The following is a 14766-nucleotide window of genomic DNA, read 5'->3' as shown; positions in this document are numbered from 1 at the left end:
TATTGAAGCTGGAAGGAAGAGGGGAAAAAAAATATTGGATCACTAATGTAGACTCAGTGAAAACACAGCAACTCCATAAAGTATAATAATATTAGTATCATAGGAGTTCCAGAAGAAGAGAGGGAAAAAGGGGCAGAAGGTTTATTTGAGGAAATTATAGCTAAAAACTTCCCTAATCCAAATCCAGGAGGCACAGAGAATTCCCACCAAACTCAACAAAAGAGGACAACACAAAGACATATTGTAGTTAAATTTGCAAAATAGAGAGTTAAGGAAAAAAATCCTAAAAACAGCAAGAAAAAAAGAAGTCCCTAAATTACAAGGGAAGACAAAAAAGACTAGCAGCAGATCTATCCACAGAAACTTGACAGGCAAGAGAAAGTGGCATGATATATTCAAAGTGTTGAATGGGAAAAATCTGCAGCCAAGAATATTCTATCCAGCAAGCTATCATTCAGAATAGAAGGAGAGAGAAAAAGTTTCCAGAAGAACAAAAACTAAAGGAGTTTATGGCCACTAAAAAAGCCCCACAAGAAATATTAAAGGGGTCTCTGAGTGGAAAAGAAAGACCAAAAGTAACAAAGACTAGAAAAGACCAGAGAAAATCTCCAGAAACAACAACTTAACAAGTAATTCAATGGCACTAAATTCATATCTATCAAAAATCACTCTGAATGTAAATGTATTAAATGTTCTAATCAAAAGACAAAGGGTGTCAGAATGGATAAAACAAAATGAAACAAAACAAGAACCATCTATATGCTGCCTACAAGAAAGAGACTCATTTTAGAACTAAAGACACTTGCAGATTAAAACTGAGGGGATGGAGAACCATTTAACATGCTAATGAACATCAAAAGAAAGCTGGAGTAGCCATACTTATATCAGACAAACTCAATTTTAAACCAAAGACTGTAACAAGAGATGAAGAAAGGCACTATATCAAAATAAAGCGGTCTGTCAAAAAGAAGATCTAACAATTATAAATATTTATGCCCTCAACATGGGAGCACCCAAATATATAAAACAATAACAAACATAAAGGAACTCATTGGTAATAATACAATAAGAGTAGGGGACATTAACACCCCACTTACAGCAATGGATATATTACCTAAGCAGAAAATTCACAAGGAAACAATGGCGTTGAATGACACACTGGACCAGATGGACAAAACAGATATATTCAGAACATTTTATCTAATACAACAAAATGCACATTCTTTTCAAGTGCACACAGGACATTCACCAGAATAGGTCACATATTGGGTCACAAATCAGTCCACAACAAATACAAAAAGATTGAGATAAAACCATGCATATTTTCTGAACACAACACTATGAAACCTGAAGTCAACCACAAGAAAAAATTTGGAAAGACCACAAAAGTATGGAAGTTAACATCCTACTAGAGAATGAATGGGTCGACCAGGAAATTAAAGAAGAAATAAAAAAAAATACATAGAAGCAATGAAAATGAAAACACAATACTCCAAAACCTTTGGGATGCATAAGAAGGAAGTATATTGTAATACAGGCCTACATCAAGAAGCAAGAAAAATTTCAAATAATTCACTTAACTTTACACTTACAGGAACTAGAAAAAGGACAAAAGAACCCTAAAGCTAGTAGAAGGAAGGAAATAATGAAGATTAGAGCAGAAATAAATGATACAGATATAAACAAACAAACTAAAACAAATAGAACTGATCAATGAAACCAGGAGGTGGTTCTTTGAAAGATTTAATAAAACAGATAAATCCCTAGCCAGACTTATCAAAAAGAAAAGAGAAAGGACCCAAATAATTAAAATCATGAATGAGAGAAGAGAGATCACAACCAACACCACAAAAATACAAACAATTATAAGAGAGTATTATGAAAAACAATATGCCAACAAACTGGGCAATCTGGAATAAATGGATAAATTCCAAGAAAGATATAAACTACCAAAACTGAAACAGGAAGAAATAGAAAACTTTAACAGACCTATAACCAGCAAAGAAATTGATTCAGTAATCAAAAATCTCCCAACAAACAAAAGTCCAGGGCCAGATGGCTTCCCAGGGGAATTCTACCAAACATTAAAAGAAGAGTTAGTACCCATTCTTCTCAAGCTGTTCCAAAAAAGAAAAAAAGAAAGAAAGAAAGAATGCGAGGAAACTTCCATACTCATTCTATGAGGCCAACATTACCTTGATTCCCAAACCAAATAAAGACAGCACTAAAAAAGAGACTGCAGGCCAATATCCCTGATGAACTTGGAGGCAAAAATTGTCAACAAAATACTAATAAATTAATCCAAAAGTACATTAAAAGAAGCATTCACCATGATCAAGTGGGACTTATTCCTGGGCTGCAAAGGTGGTTCAATCTTCACAAATCAATCAACGTGATATACCACATTAATAAAAGAAAGGATAAGAACCACATGATCCTCTCAATAGATGCAGAAAAAGCATTTGACAAAACACAGCATCCGTTCTTGATAAAAACCCTCAGCAGAGTAGGGATAGAGGGAAAATACCTCAACATCATAAAGGCCATATATGAAAGACCAACTACTAATATCATCCCCAAATGGGGAAAAACTGAGAGCCTTTCTCTACAGTCAGGAACAAGACGTGGATGTCCACTCTCACCATTGTTATTTAACATAGTACTGGAAGTCCTAGCCTCAGCAATCAGACAACAAAAAGAAATAAAAGCCATCCAAATTGGCAAGGAAAAAGTCAAACTTTCACTCTTCACAGATTATATGATACTCTATATAGAAAACCCAAAAGACTCCACCAAAAAACTGGTAGAACAGGTACACGAATTCAGTAAAGTCACAGGATACAAAGCCATCGTACAGAAATCTGTTGCATTTCTATACACCAATAATGAAGCAGCAGAAAGAGAAATCAAGGAATCCCTCCCATTTATAATTGCACCAAAAACCATAAGATACCTAGAAATAAACCTAACCAAAGAGGTAAAAGATCTATACTCTGAAAACTATAGAACACTTATGAAAGAAATTGAAGATGACACAAAGAAATGGAAAAAACATTCCACGCTCATTCATTGGAAGAACAAATATTGTTAAAATGTCTATACTACCCAAAGCAATCTACACATTTAATGCAATCCCTATCAAAATACCAGAGCTAGAACAAACAATCCTAAAATCTGTATGGAACAACAAAAGACCTCAAATAGCCAAAGCAATCCTAAAAAAGCAAAGCAAAGCTGGAGGCATCACAATTCTGGACTTCAAACTATATTACAAAGCTAGAGTCATCAAGACAATATGGTCCTGGCACAAAAACAGACACATAGATCAATGGAACAGAATAGAAAACCCAGAAATGAACCCACAACCATATGGTCAACTAGCCTTTTAAAAGCGGGGAAGAATATCCAATGGAAAAAAAGACAGTTTCTTCAACAAATGGTGTTGGGAAAACTGGAAAGCAACATGCAAAAGAATGAAACGACCACTTTCTTATACCATACACAAAAAAATAAACTCAAAGTGGATGAAAGACCTAAATGTGCAGCAGGAAAACATCAAAATCCTAGAGGAGAACACAGGCAGTAGTCTCTTTGACATCAGCTGTAGCAACTTCTTACAAGACATGTCTCTGGAGGAAAGGAACCAAAAGCAAAAATGAACTATTGGGACTTCATCAAGATAAAATCTTCTGCCCAGTGAAGGAAACAATCAACAAAACTAAAAGGCAACCTATGGAATGGGAGAAGATATTTGCCAATGACATATCTAATAGAGGGTTAGTGTCCAAAATCTATAAAGAACCTATCAAACTCAACATTCAAAAGACAAATAATCCAGTTAAGAAATGGGCAGAAGATGTGAATAGACATTTTTCCAAAGAAGACACCCAGATGGCTAACAATTACATGAAAAGATGCTCAACATCACTTATCATCAGAGAAATAAAAATCAGAACTACAATGAGATACCACCTCACACCTGTCAGAATGGCTAAAATTAACAACACAGGAAACAACCAATGTTGGGGAGGATGCAGAGAAAGGGGGGCACTGCACTGTTGGTGGGAATGCTAACTGGTGCAGCCATTCTGGAAAACAGTACAGAGCTTCCTCAGAAAGCTAAAAATAGTACTGCTCTATGACCCAGCAATTGCACTACTAGGTATTTACCCAAAGGATACAAAAATAAAGATTTGAAGAGGTACCTGCACCCCAGTGTTTATACTAGGATTATCAACAATAGCTAAATTATGGAAAGAACCCAAATGTCCATCAATTGATGGATGGATAAAGAAGAGGTGGTATATATATACAATGGAATAATACTCAAGCCATCAGAAAGAATGAAATCTTGCATTTTACAACAATGTGGATGGAGCTAGAATGTATTACACTAAATGAAATAAGTCAGAGAAAGACAAATACCATATGACTTGGCTCATATGTGGGATTTAAGAAACAAAACAGACGAACATAGGGGGAAAAAGGAGAGAGGCAAAGCATAAAACAGACTCAACTACAGAGGACAAACTGAGGGTTGCTGGAGGGGAAGTAGATGGGAAGATGGGTTAAATGTGTGATGGGTATTAAGGAAGGCACTTGAGATGATCACTGGGTTTTGTGATGAATCTCTAAATTCTACTCTTAAAACTAATATTACACTATATGTAAACTAACTGGAATTTAAATAAAAACTTTATACAAAAAAAAAGCTAAAAGAAGTGAGTAAAAGCAGAAAATTAAATTTCAAATTAAAATTACAAAATTAACATTGAGTAGTTAAGTTCTACTCGTGGAAGGGAATTGAATTCACCTTTTTGGAAGATAATTCCAAAAAAAAAAAAAAAAGAAAGAAATTTCCTGTTTCATGGAAAACCTTCTTAATGGCCTTTTGGTTTTACACTCATTATTCCAGAGGTTACAATATGAAGCAACTCGAAAGGCAAAGTTTCAGACTCTGAAAAAGTCTTGTATTATAATTTAGGTATATATTTTAAAAGCAATAAGTACAGCCTTTGTTGCTGCTTTGGGAAAAATGCTTCTTAATTCCGTATTTACTTGTAAATGAGAGTGCCTCAAGTTGTTGCATGTTTTTGCAAAGAGATCTGTGTTTGCCATAGGTTGGATTCCCAGAACATAGATTCTGAGTTAGAGTTTAGTCTTAGGATGCTTACTGTGGAGTGCCTTTGGAGTCAACACCTGCAGCAGGAGTAGAAAGAAGAGGATTGACACATAGCAGTGCACAAGAAATAGTAACTATTCTCACAAAAGTTAATTTTTCTATAAGGTTTTTATATGTCTGATAGATAAGAAAAATGGGAACGGAGAGAGAAAGTTAAAAATTGCAATTACATTCACAGCCTATATAAGGAAACACTAGCTATGTAATGATGTCATTGGAGCAGTTTAGACAGATCCTTATGATTATTGCTGTTTACCTATTTGTTCTGCTTGACAATTCCTGTTTGCCTACAGGAGAGCTCTCTAAAGACTTGCATTTAGTTATATTGCAGACAGATTCGTATTTGGAAACATTTGTGGAGTAGCTTAAAAGATGTGATTCCCCATTAGATTTACCCAAATTACTAATAAGTGGAATTAATTTCTATGTTTCATAGTTCATCTCACCTTTGTAAAAACCAAATAGTTTTTCAATATATTAAAACCTTATATTTGCTATGAATATTTTGCTGATAAATTAAAAAGAGGTAAGTAGATGAATCTATATAAAGATCTCTATATACATTTTTTCACCATTATTAATGGTGTGATAGATGGTAGCAACGGTTCTAATTCTTCACTCCTCCCTGTGTCTACTTCATTTGTCAAGTAGCTTTGCCTTGGCTTTCACTGTAAGTGCAGCTTCTTCCCCACACCTGAACTTTTAGATTGGCCATATAGTTTGCTTTGTCAATGGAATTTCAGGAGACATGATGTAAGAAGAGGTTTATTAAATGCCTCAATTTCTTGCATTTCTGCTGTCACAATGAGAAGGACATGCCCCAGCTGGTGCCTGGTCTCAGGAGAATGAGAGACATGTGGAACTAAGTCAAACTTTGCCATACCAGTCTAAATTAGCTGACCTTTAGCTAATATGTGTGAGTGAACTAAGCTGAAACCAAGAGAATTGCCAAATGGAACCTAGCCTAAATCAGCTGATCCTCAGATGACCGGATTGCTTGTGAAAAATAATAAATGGTTGCTGTTTTAAGCCACCGAAATTTGGGTGGCTTGTTACATAGCAAATTTTCCTGAAATTGGTTTATTTTCCAGAAGAAGGAAATTTCTTTGTTTTCCTCAGATGTGTCATCCATCCCTAAAATGGTTTAACATGTGATATTAGAAGCTCTAAACATGCTGCAAATCTGTTCATAACAAGAATGAGAATAACTCAATTTAATTCAGGGGGAAATTTGTTAAAATTAGGGCAGTGTTAATCAAGTTATACAGTAGATGAAATTTATTTGGTTAGAATTCAAAATTATATTAAATTTTAAAAAGTGTCCTGCAGTTGTACATACAGAAGATATGAGGTGGGTTTCAAGTCTACTTTAGCCATTTCTGCCTTATTAAGGATCTGGCAGGAGTTAAGAAGAATTTCATCCTCTTTATGTTCCACATTCTTAATTTCATAAACTTATAACTCCCCAAATAGAATTTCTTGCATCATTCTTGCATCATTTCACAATTTTACACAAAAATTCTTTTTGCTAAGTAGTAAGAGGAAAATAAACCCCCAAATCTTGAGGAATTTATGATTGTAAGTTTTCATCAGGAAACTTTAATAGTCCACTGATGACAGTATGAAACTATAATACACATGAAAAGGGGGGCTTAATTTCCATTCTTCTAATGGATTAATTATATTAAGGTTCACTCTTGAGTAAGGAAATTAGATGTGGTACATAACCTTCAAGGAGGATAAACAAGACAACATTTGGGAATAATACTAGTTGTGTCACTTCAAGTGAACAAGGTGGCTGGGAACTCACATCTGGGACCAGAGTGGAAAACTGAGCTTAAAGGAAAACCTTCAGTCCATTATCAAAGGGGTGATGACATTGGGAAGATAAATTTAAGCTGGGAATCAAGAAGGAGAGGCACAAAGCTGCTGTTTAGAGTCAAGAATTGGAAAACCGGGGCCCCTGGATGGCTCAGTCGGTTAAGTGTCTGCCTTTGGCTTGGGTCATGATTCCAGGGTCAGGCTCCTTGCTCAATGGGGAGCCTGCTTCTTCCTCCCCCTCTGCCTGCTGTTCCCCCTGCTTGTGCTCTCTCTCTCTCTATCGAATAAATAAATAAAATCTTAAAAAAAATTGGAAAACAGGAGAAGAAATCAAGTAAAAGGAGCAAGAAATGTCAAGGTCCATGGCCATGGCCATTTGGCCATTGCCTTGCAGCATCTAAGAAGCAGAAGAGGCACCTGACTTTTGTCATCTGGTACACAGGCAATACACAACAAATAATGGAGATGGTATGCACTAACAACTAGCATTAAATAAAGGAGGGCATGGGTCAAAATATTATGTATTGTTAAATAATTCAAAAGACATACCTCTAAAAAAAAGGAAAAGCAGTCAAATTTGTGAAGTGTCAAGCAAAAAGTTTATGTATTTATTATAAAGTGGAGATTTGGAGACTGTGGTAGCAATGTTTTGAAGAGAAAAAGCTTAATATTCTTTTTCTTATACAATTGCTCCATCCTGCATGGTTTTGGTTATTAATGCAGTATACATATCAGGAGTTGAAGAGATTTATGCACACCCCAGAGGAATGGTGTAAGTTGTTCTCTGTTTCTCCAATACAGTTGCAAACCCTGAAGCAGCTCAATGCACTGCATGTTAATGGGCTTTCGGTTATTCTTCAGGAACTTATCAGAAAAGCGTTGGCAATGAGCTCCTATTACTGAAATCTGAGAGTCTCCAGTGGAAAGCATGACAATATAGACTTTGGGAAGCTAAGGAATCTCTCAAAACCAAGAGAAACTTGATAGTACAACACAAGGAAAATAATAACAATATGTTTTGTGATTTACTTTCTTTGCATTATGCTTTTGGAGGTCAGATATTTCAGAGGGGACTTTTTAAAGCTGAAAATGGAAAATCAGGTAGTTTTTTTTAAAAATAGACCAGCTTTTACAAATGTTTTATAAAAATAGAAAGTGTTAAATAAGTAACATAAATTAGGCTAATATATACCATGATTAAGCTATTGTTGACTATCAAAATTAAATGAGTTAAAACATTGCAAATATTAGGATAAATGTTGGAACTTAATTTAGTACATAATTCACATATAAGTCAGATTTTAACTCAATTTCAATTTGATTGTGACTTTTTACTCTTCCTATTGTATTTAAGGAGTTGAAAAACTATAATAGAAAAGGATTTTACCTGATATTTGTCATTTTATGTTATCTGAAATCTGAAGATTATTATTTTTGGAGGAATTTCCTGTTTTATGAGGCTCAGTAGAAAGCAATCTCCTGATTCCCACTATTAAAGCCAAAGAATTTAGGTGTTTATCTTGCTCCATCTGAGATAGGAAAAAGATCTAACTGAAAATTTTGCTCCTCCCTGGAATTTCAAATCTAGTGGCAGTGATCAGAAAACACAGGGAGAGTTAAGCAAGTATTCATATATAAGCTAGCAGGAGTCTAACACAGGGTCTGTGGCAAAAATTCAGCAATGGTGGCATTGCTGTCAGTTGCCTTCCTACCTAAGCTATCTTCATGATAGACTCTGTTTCTGCTATCTAGTGTCACTTGGTTCCCATCTCTGTTCTGAGGTAGGTTCTTATTACCAGTTTTCCATAGACTCTAGGAGATACTCAATATCCTCACCATCTCTAAGTCTTTGTTCAAAATGTCTTCTCAATGAGATCTACCTCATATTGGAATCTATCTGCTCCATCCCTCCCCACACACTATGCCACTCATGCTTCAATCAACCCCTGCCGTGCACCATTTTTTATAGCAGTTATTAGTATGAAATACAACATATTTATTATGCTTACTGTTTACTGTCTCCACTTCTGGAATGTTGGCACATTAGGACAGAGATCTTTGTGTTGTTCGTTGTTGAATCCTAATATCTAAAACAGGGCTTAGCACATAGTAAGATCCAACAAGTTTTTGTAGCATGGCCCCATGAATGAATAAATCAATGAATGTTCATTTCTCTTTAGGACCTTTGCACTAACTATTCCTTTGTCTGGAATGTTCTTTTCTCATTGCCACATAGTAACTCCTTCTAGACATTCAGCCTTCAAAACTTCAAAGAAGTCTTTCCTAACAACACGATCTAAAACCACTACCAGTCATTTGCCTTATCTCCTTATTTCTATAGTTTTCATCACTATCTAGTATTTTCTTATTTATCTATTTGTTTATTGTATGTTCTTTGCCCCATCTCACAGCCTTATTCACCTCCAAATCCCTACAGCTTAGGACAGTGACTGTCATATATGAGCACATATTTATTATGTGAAAAATATCACAAAGACAGCACATCAACTGAAAAGCATTATACAAGTAATATATTAAAGGCAGAACCCAATGCAGACATCGAATAGGTCAAAGCTCCCTTAATAGATACTCTGCCAATTTAGCAGCTGAGGAATTATAAACAAGAGGAAATTATACAATATTACTATTTTTGGTAGGTTGTAACCATCACAACTTCTCTAACTTAATCATTACCTAGCTTTTAGACACATGGCTCAAACCACAGAGCATTGCAAATCTTTAACTATATAACTCTCTCATTTCATACTGTCTGGTAATGTGGGCAGAAAACAGCTAATACCAGACCTAAGTTAGGAGCATGCCTGGTGAGTTTGAAGAACAGAGAGGATTTCAGTGCAGATAGAGTGCATTGAGTGAGAATGAGAATAAAAATAGATGGGGCAACTTGTGTTACACTCCACTCTCCTCTGGTCCCATGTAACCAGTCCATGGGCAGACACTTGACCCAGAAAAAGAATTTTGCTGCAATTTTTCAGACAGGACCTTGATAGGAAATGTAGTCCTTCCCTAATAGTGATGCCATGAGATGCAAGATACAGGAGTTACAAGCAGCCATGTCTATCTGATGGGAACTATCTTAAGAAACGTGAAGCAGTCACATGTCACATATTGCAAGCAGTCACATGAAGCAGAAGAAATAGCTATATATAGTAATTATATATAGTAATATATATATAGTTATATATTATATATAATATAATATAATATAATATAATAATTATATATAGTAATTATAGTATAGAATATAGTAATATTCTAATCCTCAATTTCATTCCCTAAAGCCTAGTTGTAATCCTGTTCTTCATCTAGTTTCTCAATGACAATTATCCTTTTTTTCCCCTTAAGATGGGGTAGGGTTTCTGTCACTTTAAACCAGAGTTATCCTTCTCCCCCTTCACACCATAAGGCCCAGAAGATGGCTCAGAATCCTATTTGGCCATACCCTCCCCTGCTCAGGTTTCTAAGGCACTTCCAGAAATTCTCTAGACCTCCCTCCCCTAAAAACAATTTTAAAAATTACACCAGCAAGGGTGTTTGGTATCTAAAGTCTTATTAGCCATTCTTTATCAACCTCCATTAGTCTTCCTGTTTCCCTTTTGAATTCTTCTCTTCATCCCATCTCCATCTTCCTTTGATTTGTTTTCTTTCTCTTTTTTTCAACAGTGCATTCTTCTCCCTTTCCTTCCCCCCTCCCTTTCTCAACGGTGCACTCTTCTCTCCCTTCCTACCCCTCCACATGCCAAAACTCTCCCAATGAAGGCAACTCAGTTTTTATTTCACCATTTTTACTATTAATCTTTGACTGCATCACCTAGAAGAAATCTCTCTTCCTTTGAATTCTTTTGACACTTACTGCTGCTCTTTTGTCACACTAGTCAATACAAGTCAGTACTATTTTTATTTAAATGTTGCCTAGATTAATCCATGCATATCTTGAGTAAAGCAATGCAAAATAAATTGGACCTAGTGGCCACAGTATGTTGCACCTATATGTATTCTATAAGCATTTGACTGATAAAATATTTATAGAGGATTGTCTAAAAGATATGAAATTAAATCATTTGAACCATAGTTTAACAATTTATCTTCGTGTTAAGGTAGACTAAATCAGAAAGCTGCATATTTAGATGAGATTCCACAGAATTTCTTTCATTGTATAGCTTGGAAAAATATCAAGTTGTTTAAATAATATAAAGGCACAGCTAGAAGGACACTCTACCAAGTAAACAAAGGTGAGAAAGTAATCACCTCTAAAGGCTGGGAACTGAGGGAGGGTGGAGTAGGAGATCCAAGACAGGAAGAAACATCCATGTTCTGTATTTTTCTATTTTGTTTGTTTTCATTTTGACAATAAAGATTTTCTAAAACAATAAATGACAAGGGAAATTCATTTATTTATTTCAAGTGTGGTAGTATATGTTGTCCTTTTTATAATGTCCTATAAGTAAAATTTCGCTCTGCTGTAAGTTCCCACAAGTTTAAACATCAGTGTTCTTTCTCATGAGAAGTAGCCTTTTTTTTTTCCCTTTTGGAAATCTTGAATTACGAAGTGGCAACTATATACTAGTATCTTTGATTTCTTCGCAGTCTGAAAGACACTCTTCAAGTTCTTCCATCTCTACAACAGGGCTATCAGTTCCATATTTAGATGAGTGAACGATTAAATGAAATTATGTGGATAATGCCAGTATATACTTTCACCATGCATGGCTCAGAGTAAGGGCTTAGAAATTATAAGCCTTAGTCATTTTCTCCTTTATTGTAGCATTAATGATGATGATGACTTTAAACATTAAAATATTTGCTATTATGTTATGCTGTGTTTTTTTTCTTCCTAATATGTTTTCTTGGGGCTTAAAATCTAGAAATTCAACAACCTATTCCAGTTATTTTTAGTATTATAGAAGTTGTGTTGTACATGGATAAGACTTTTTAAACTACAAAAGGTAAAAAAATGATAAAACACTCTGCCAAATAAATCTTAATTTTCAGGCAGTTTTATCAAGAGCTTTTGTTTTTAGTTGTTTTTGTAATTACCATTAGAAGATATAATATATTTAGATTATAATTTTCAATTATAAAATGTAATCTTTTTCTTTTTTAAGATTTTATTTACTTATTTGAAAGAGAGAGAGAGAAAGAGAGAGAGCATGAGTTGGGGGAGGGGCAAAGGGAGAAACAGACTCCCCACTGATCAGGGAGCCCCACATGGGGCTGGATCCCAGGACCCTGGGATCATGACCCTAGCTGAAGGCAGCCACTTAACTGACTGAGCCACACGGGTGCCCCTATAAACTTGTCTGTTTCTTAGCTCTTCAATTTTTAACAGAAATGTTGCATGTGACATTTTGTTGAAATAGTTCTTGTGCTAGTTGGATAAATCTGAAGAAGAAAATATGGTAGATTGCATGAAGTCATATGAAGGCAATTAGGTAGGAAAAGGGAAGTATGAGGAATAAGGATATAAACAATATTGTGTCATCTTATATAGACTGATTGACAAAGTATTATTTTGAGACCTACTTATGGACTTTCACTTTATCTAAGACTATCTTTGGGTTGGAATAAACCTATACTTCAAGAAGGTCCAGGCTTGACCAATTTACTCTAAGTTCTTCCAATATCATGTGGTAGTTGAAGCCATCCTGAAGTTTGATTTTCTTTTTTACAGTGATGAGTCTTCATAGACTGTAGTTTCCCCTTCAAATGTAATCTTTATGAGGGCTTGCTTTGTGTGTGTGTGTGTGTGTGTGTGTGTGTGTGTCTATATACACATACATACATACTCAGATAATTTTTTATTCAGTATTAGGTAGAACTAAGTAAATCAAAATGATTCATGCATCCATGTACTTATTGAGCAGAACAGTATACTTATGGCTTTTACTAAATATGCTAGCTTCAATTTCCAGGGTATTAAATATTTGATGAATTTCAAGACACAGAAAGGATCCCCAAAAAGCTGGTTCTCCAACATAGGATAGCATCATTTGACAGAGTAATGCAGTAAATACCATTATTTGAAATATTTTTAAAAATAGTTGCAATAATTTAATATTTTGTTAGTCAATCTCCATTTAATATCACTGAGGGAGTTGACTATATATAGAGTCTGAAGATGAATACTGGTTGTTATATAAGTAATAACAGCTTAACATGTATATTATATGTCTACATATGTACTATACATGTATATCTGAATGTGTATTCTAAAAATGAGTCATGTGTATAGAGGTTTCCCTAAGTATAGCAGAAATGTCTTAAAAAGGAACAGATGAGAGTTGCAGCATGGTAGAATTGTCACAGTGATTCTAGAAACATGGGTCACTGACTATTGTTAGATTAACTACTTCTGATTGACTAAGGTTACTTTATATAGATTCTTGGGTTCTACCAAAAAATATTCTGATTTGGCAAGTCTGGGGTGAGGTACATAAATCTCTGTTTTTCTTAAATTATTTTCTTAAAGTTCCCCAGGTATTATGGTTAGCACTCTGATTTATGAAACATAGAGAAGCATTATGAGAGGTGAGCAGAACCAGACAAGACCTCAATGGTTTGCCACATTCCAGATCTATCCCTCACTTTGAAGGCCCAGGGAATTATTCTTGTTAGGCGCAAAGTGGCCAGGACCTAAAAGACAGGCTCTTGTTACATAGAGACCATCAGACTGCCAATATATTGTCAATGAGAAATATAAATATCACATGTATGTGAATACTTATCATAGCAAGATAAATGGGAATACAATAAGCCTCTGAAAGTTTGGGGTAAATGTGAAATCAGGAAAATAGAGAATTAGATAAATAGAATTTTTTTTAATTTTTTTAAATTTTTATTATTGTTATGTTAATCACCATACATTGCATCGTTAGTTTTTGATGTAGTGTTCCATGATTCATTGTTTGCGTATAACACCCAGTGCTCCATTCAATACATGCCCTCTTTAATACCCATCACCAGGTTAACCCATCCCCTCACCCCTGTCCCTTCTAGAACCCTCAGTTTGTTTCTCAGAGTCCATAGCCTCTCATGGTTAGTCTCCCCCTCCGATTCCCTCCCTTCATTCTTCCCTTCCTGCTCTCTTCTTCTCCTTCTTCTTCTTCTTCTTCTTCTTCTTCTTCTTCTTCTTCTTCTTCTTCTTCTTCTTCTTCTTTAACATATAATGTATTATTTGTTTCAGAGGTACAGGTCTGTGATTCAACAGTCTTACACAATTCACAGCGATCACCATAGCACATACCCTCCCCAATGTCTATCACCTAGAATTTTAATGTTATAAGACTATATTGTCAGATGCAGGTATTTCACATTCATGATAGTTTTGTTAATGGGATGGGAAATTTTCAAAGTCTATTTGCTAATGCCTCCCTTTCTCTGAGAAGGGCTTACGTGGGCATTGACAACATCTGCTTTATAATTCTTTCTTCATTCTTTGCATTCTTAGATTGTAAGCCAGTCTTTGAGTTGACAGACACTTGATATTTTTTAATGCATTCACTTAGGACACATTCAAGGTACAAAAGCCTGGGGGCTAGTGTGTTTCTTTCATGTGAATTAAATTATGTAAGTTCTAGACCATTACATCTTGACTTTATAATTTACTTTTTAGGAGGAAATCTGATTTTTCTAAGTCTTTTATAAGAGCTACCCAAGTAATGACATAAAGGCCTATAGACACATAAGGTATTTTCTATATTCTGTCAAATATATATATAGATATAAATATACTCATTGTTATC

The 14766-nt window shown here is 35.0% G+C and overlaps 1 long non-coding RNA gene across 6 annotated transcripts in view; it reads right to left on the bottom strand.

Moving 5' to 3' along the window:
- LOC118538154 (uncharacterized) overlaps positions 1–14766 on the bottom strand; it is a 503038-nt gene that overhangs the window by 362351 nt on the left and 125921 nt on the right. The gene's annotated exons all lie outside the window — the stretch shown is intronic.

This window comes from Halichoerus grypus, chromosome 1 (assembly GCF_964656455.1).
Source record: "Halichoerus grypus chromosome 1, mHalGry1.hap1.1, whole genome shotgun sequence".
Lineage (NCBI taxonomy): Eukaryota > Metazoa > Chordata > Mammalia > Carnivora > Phocidae > Halichoerus > Halichoerus grypus.
This window is presented reverse-complemented; position numbering and strand designations above follow the sequence as displayed.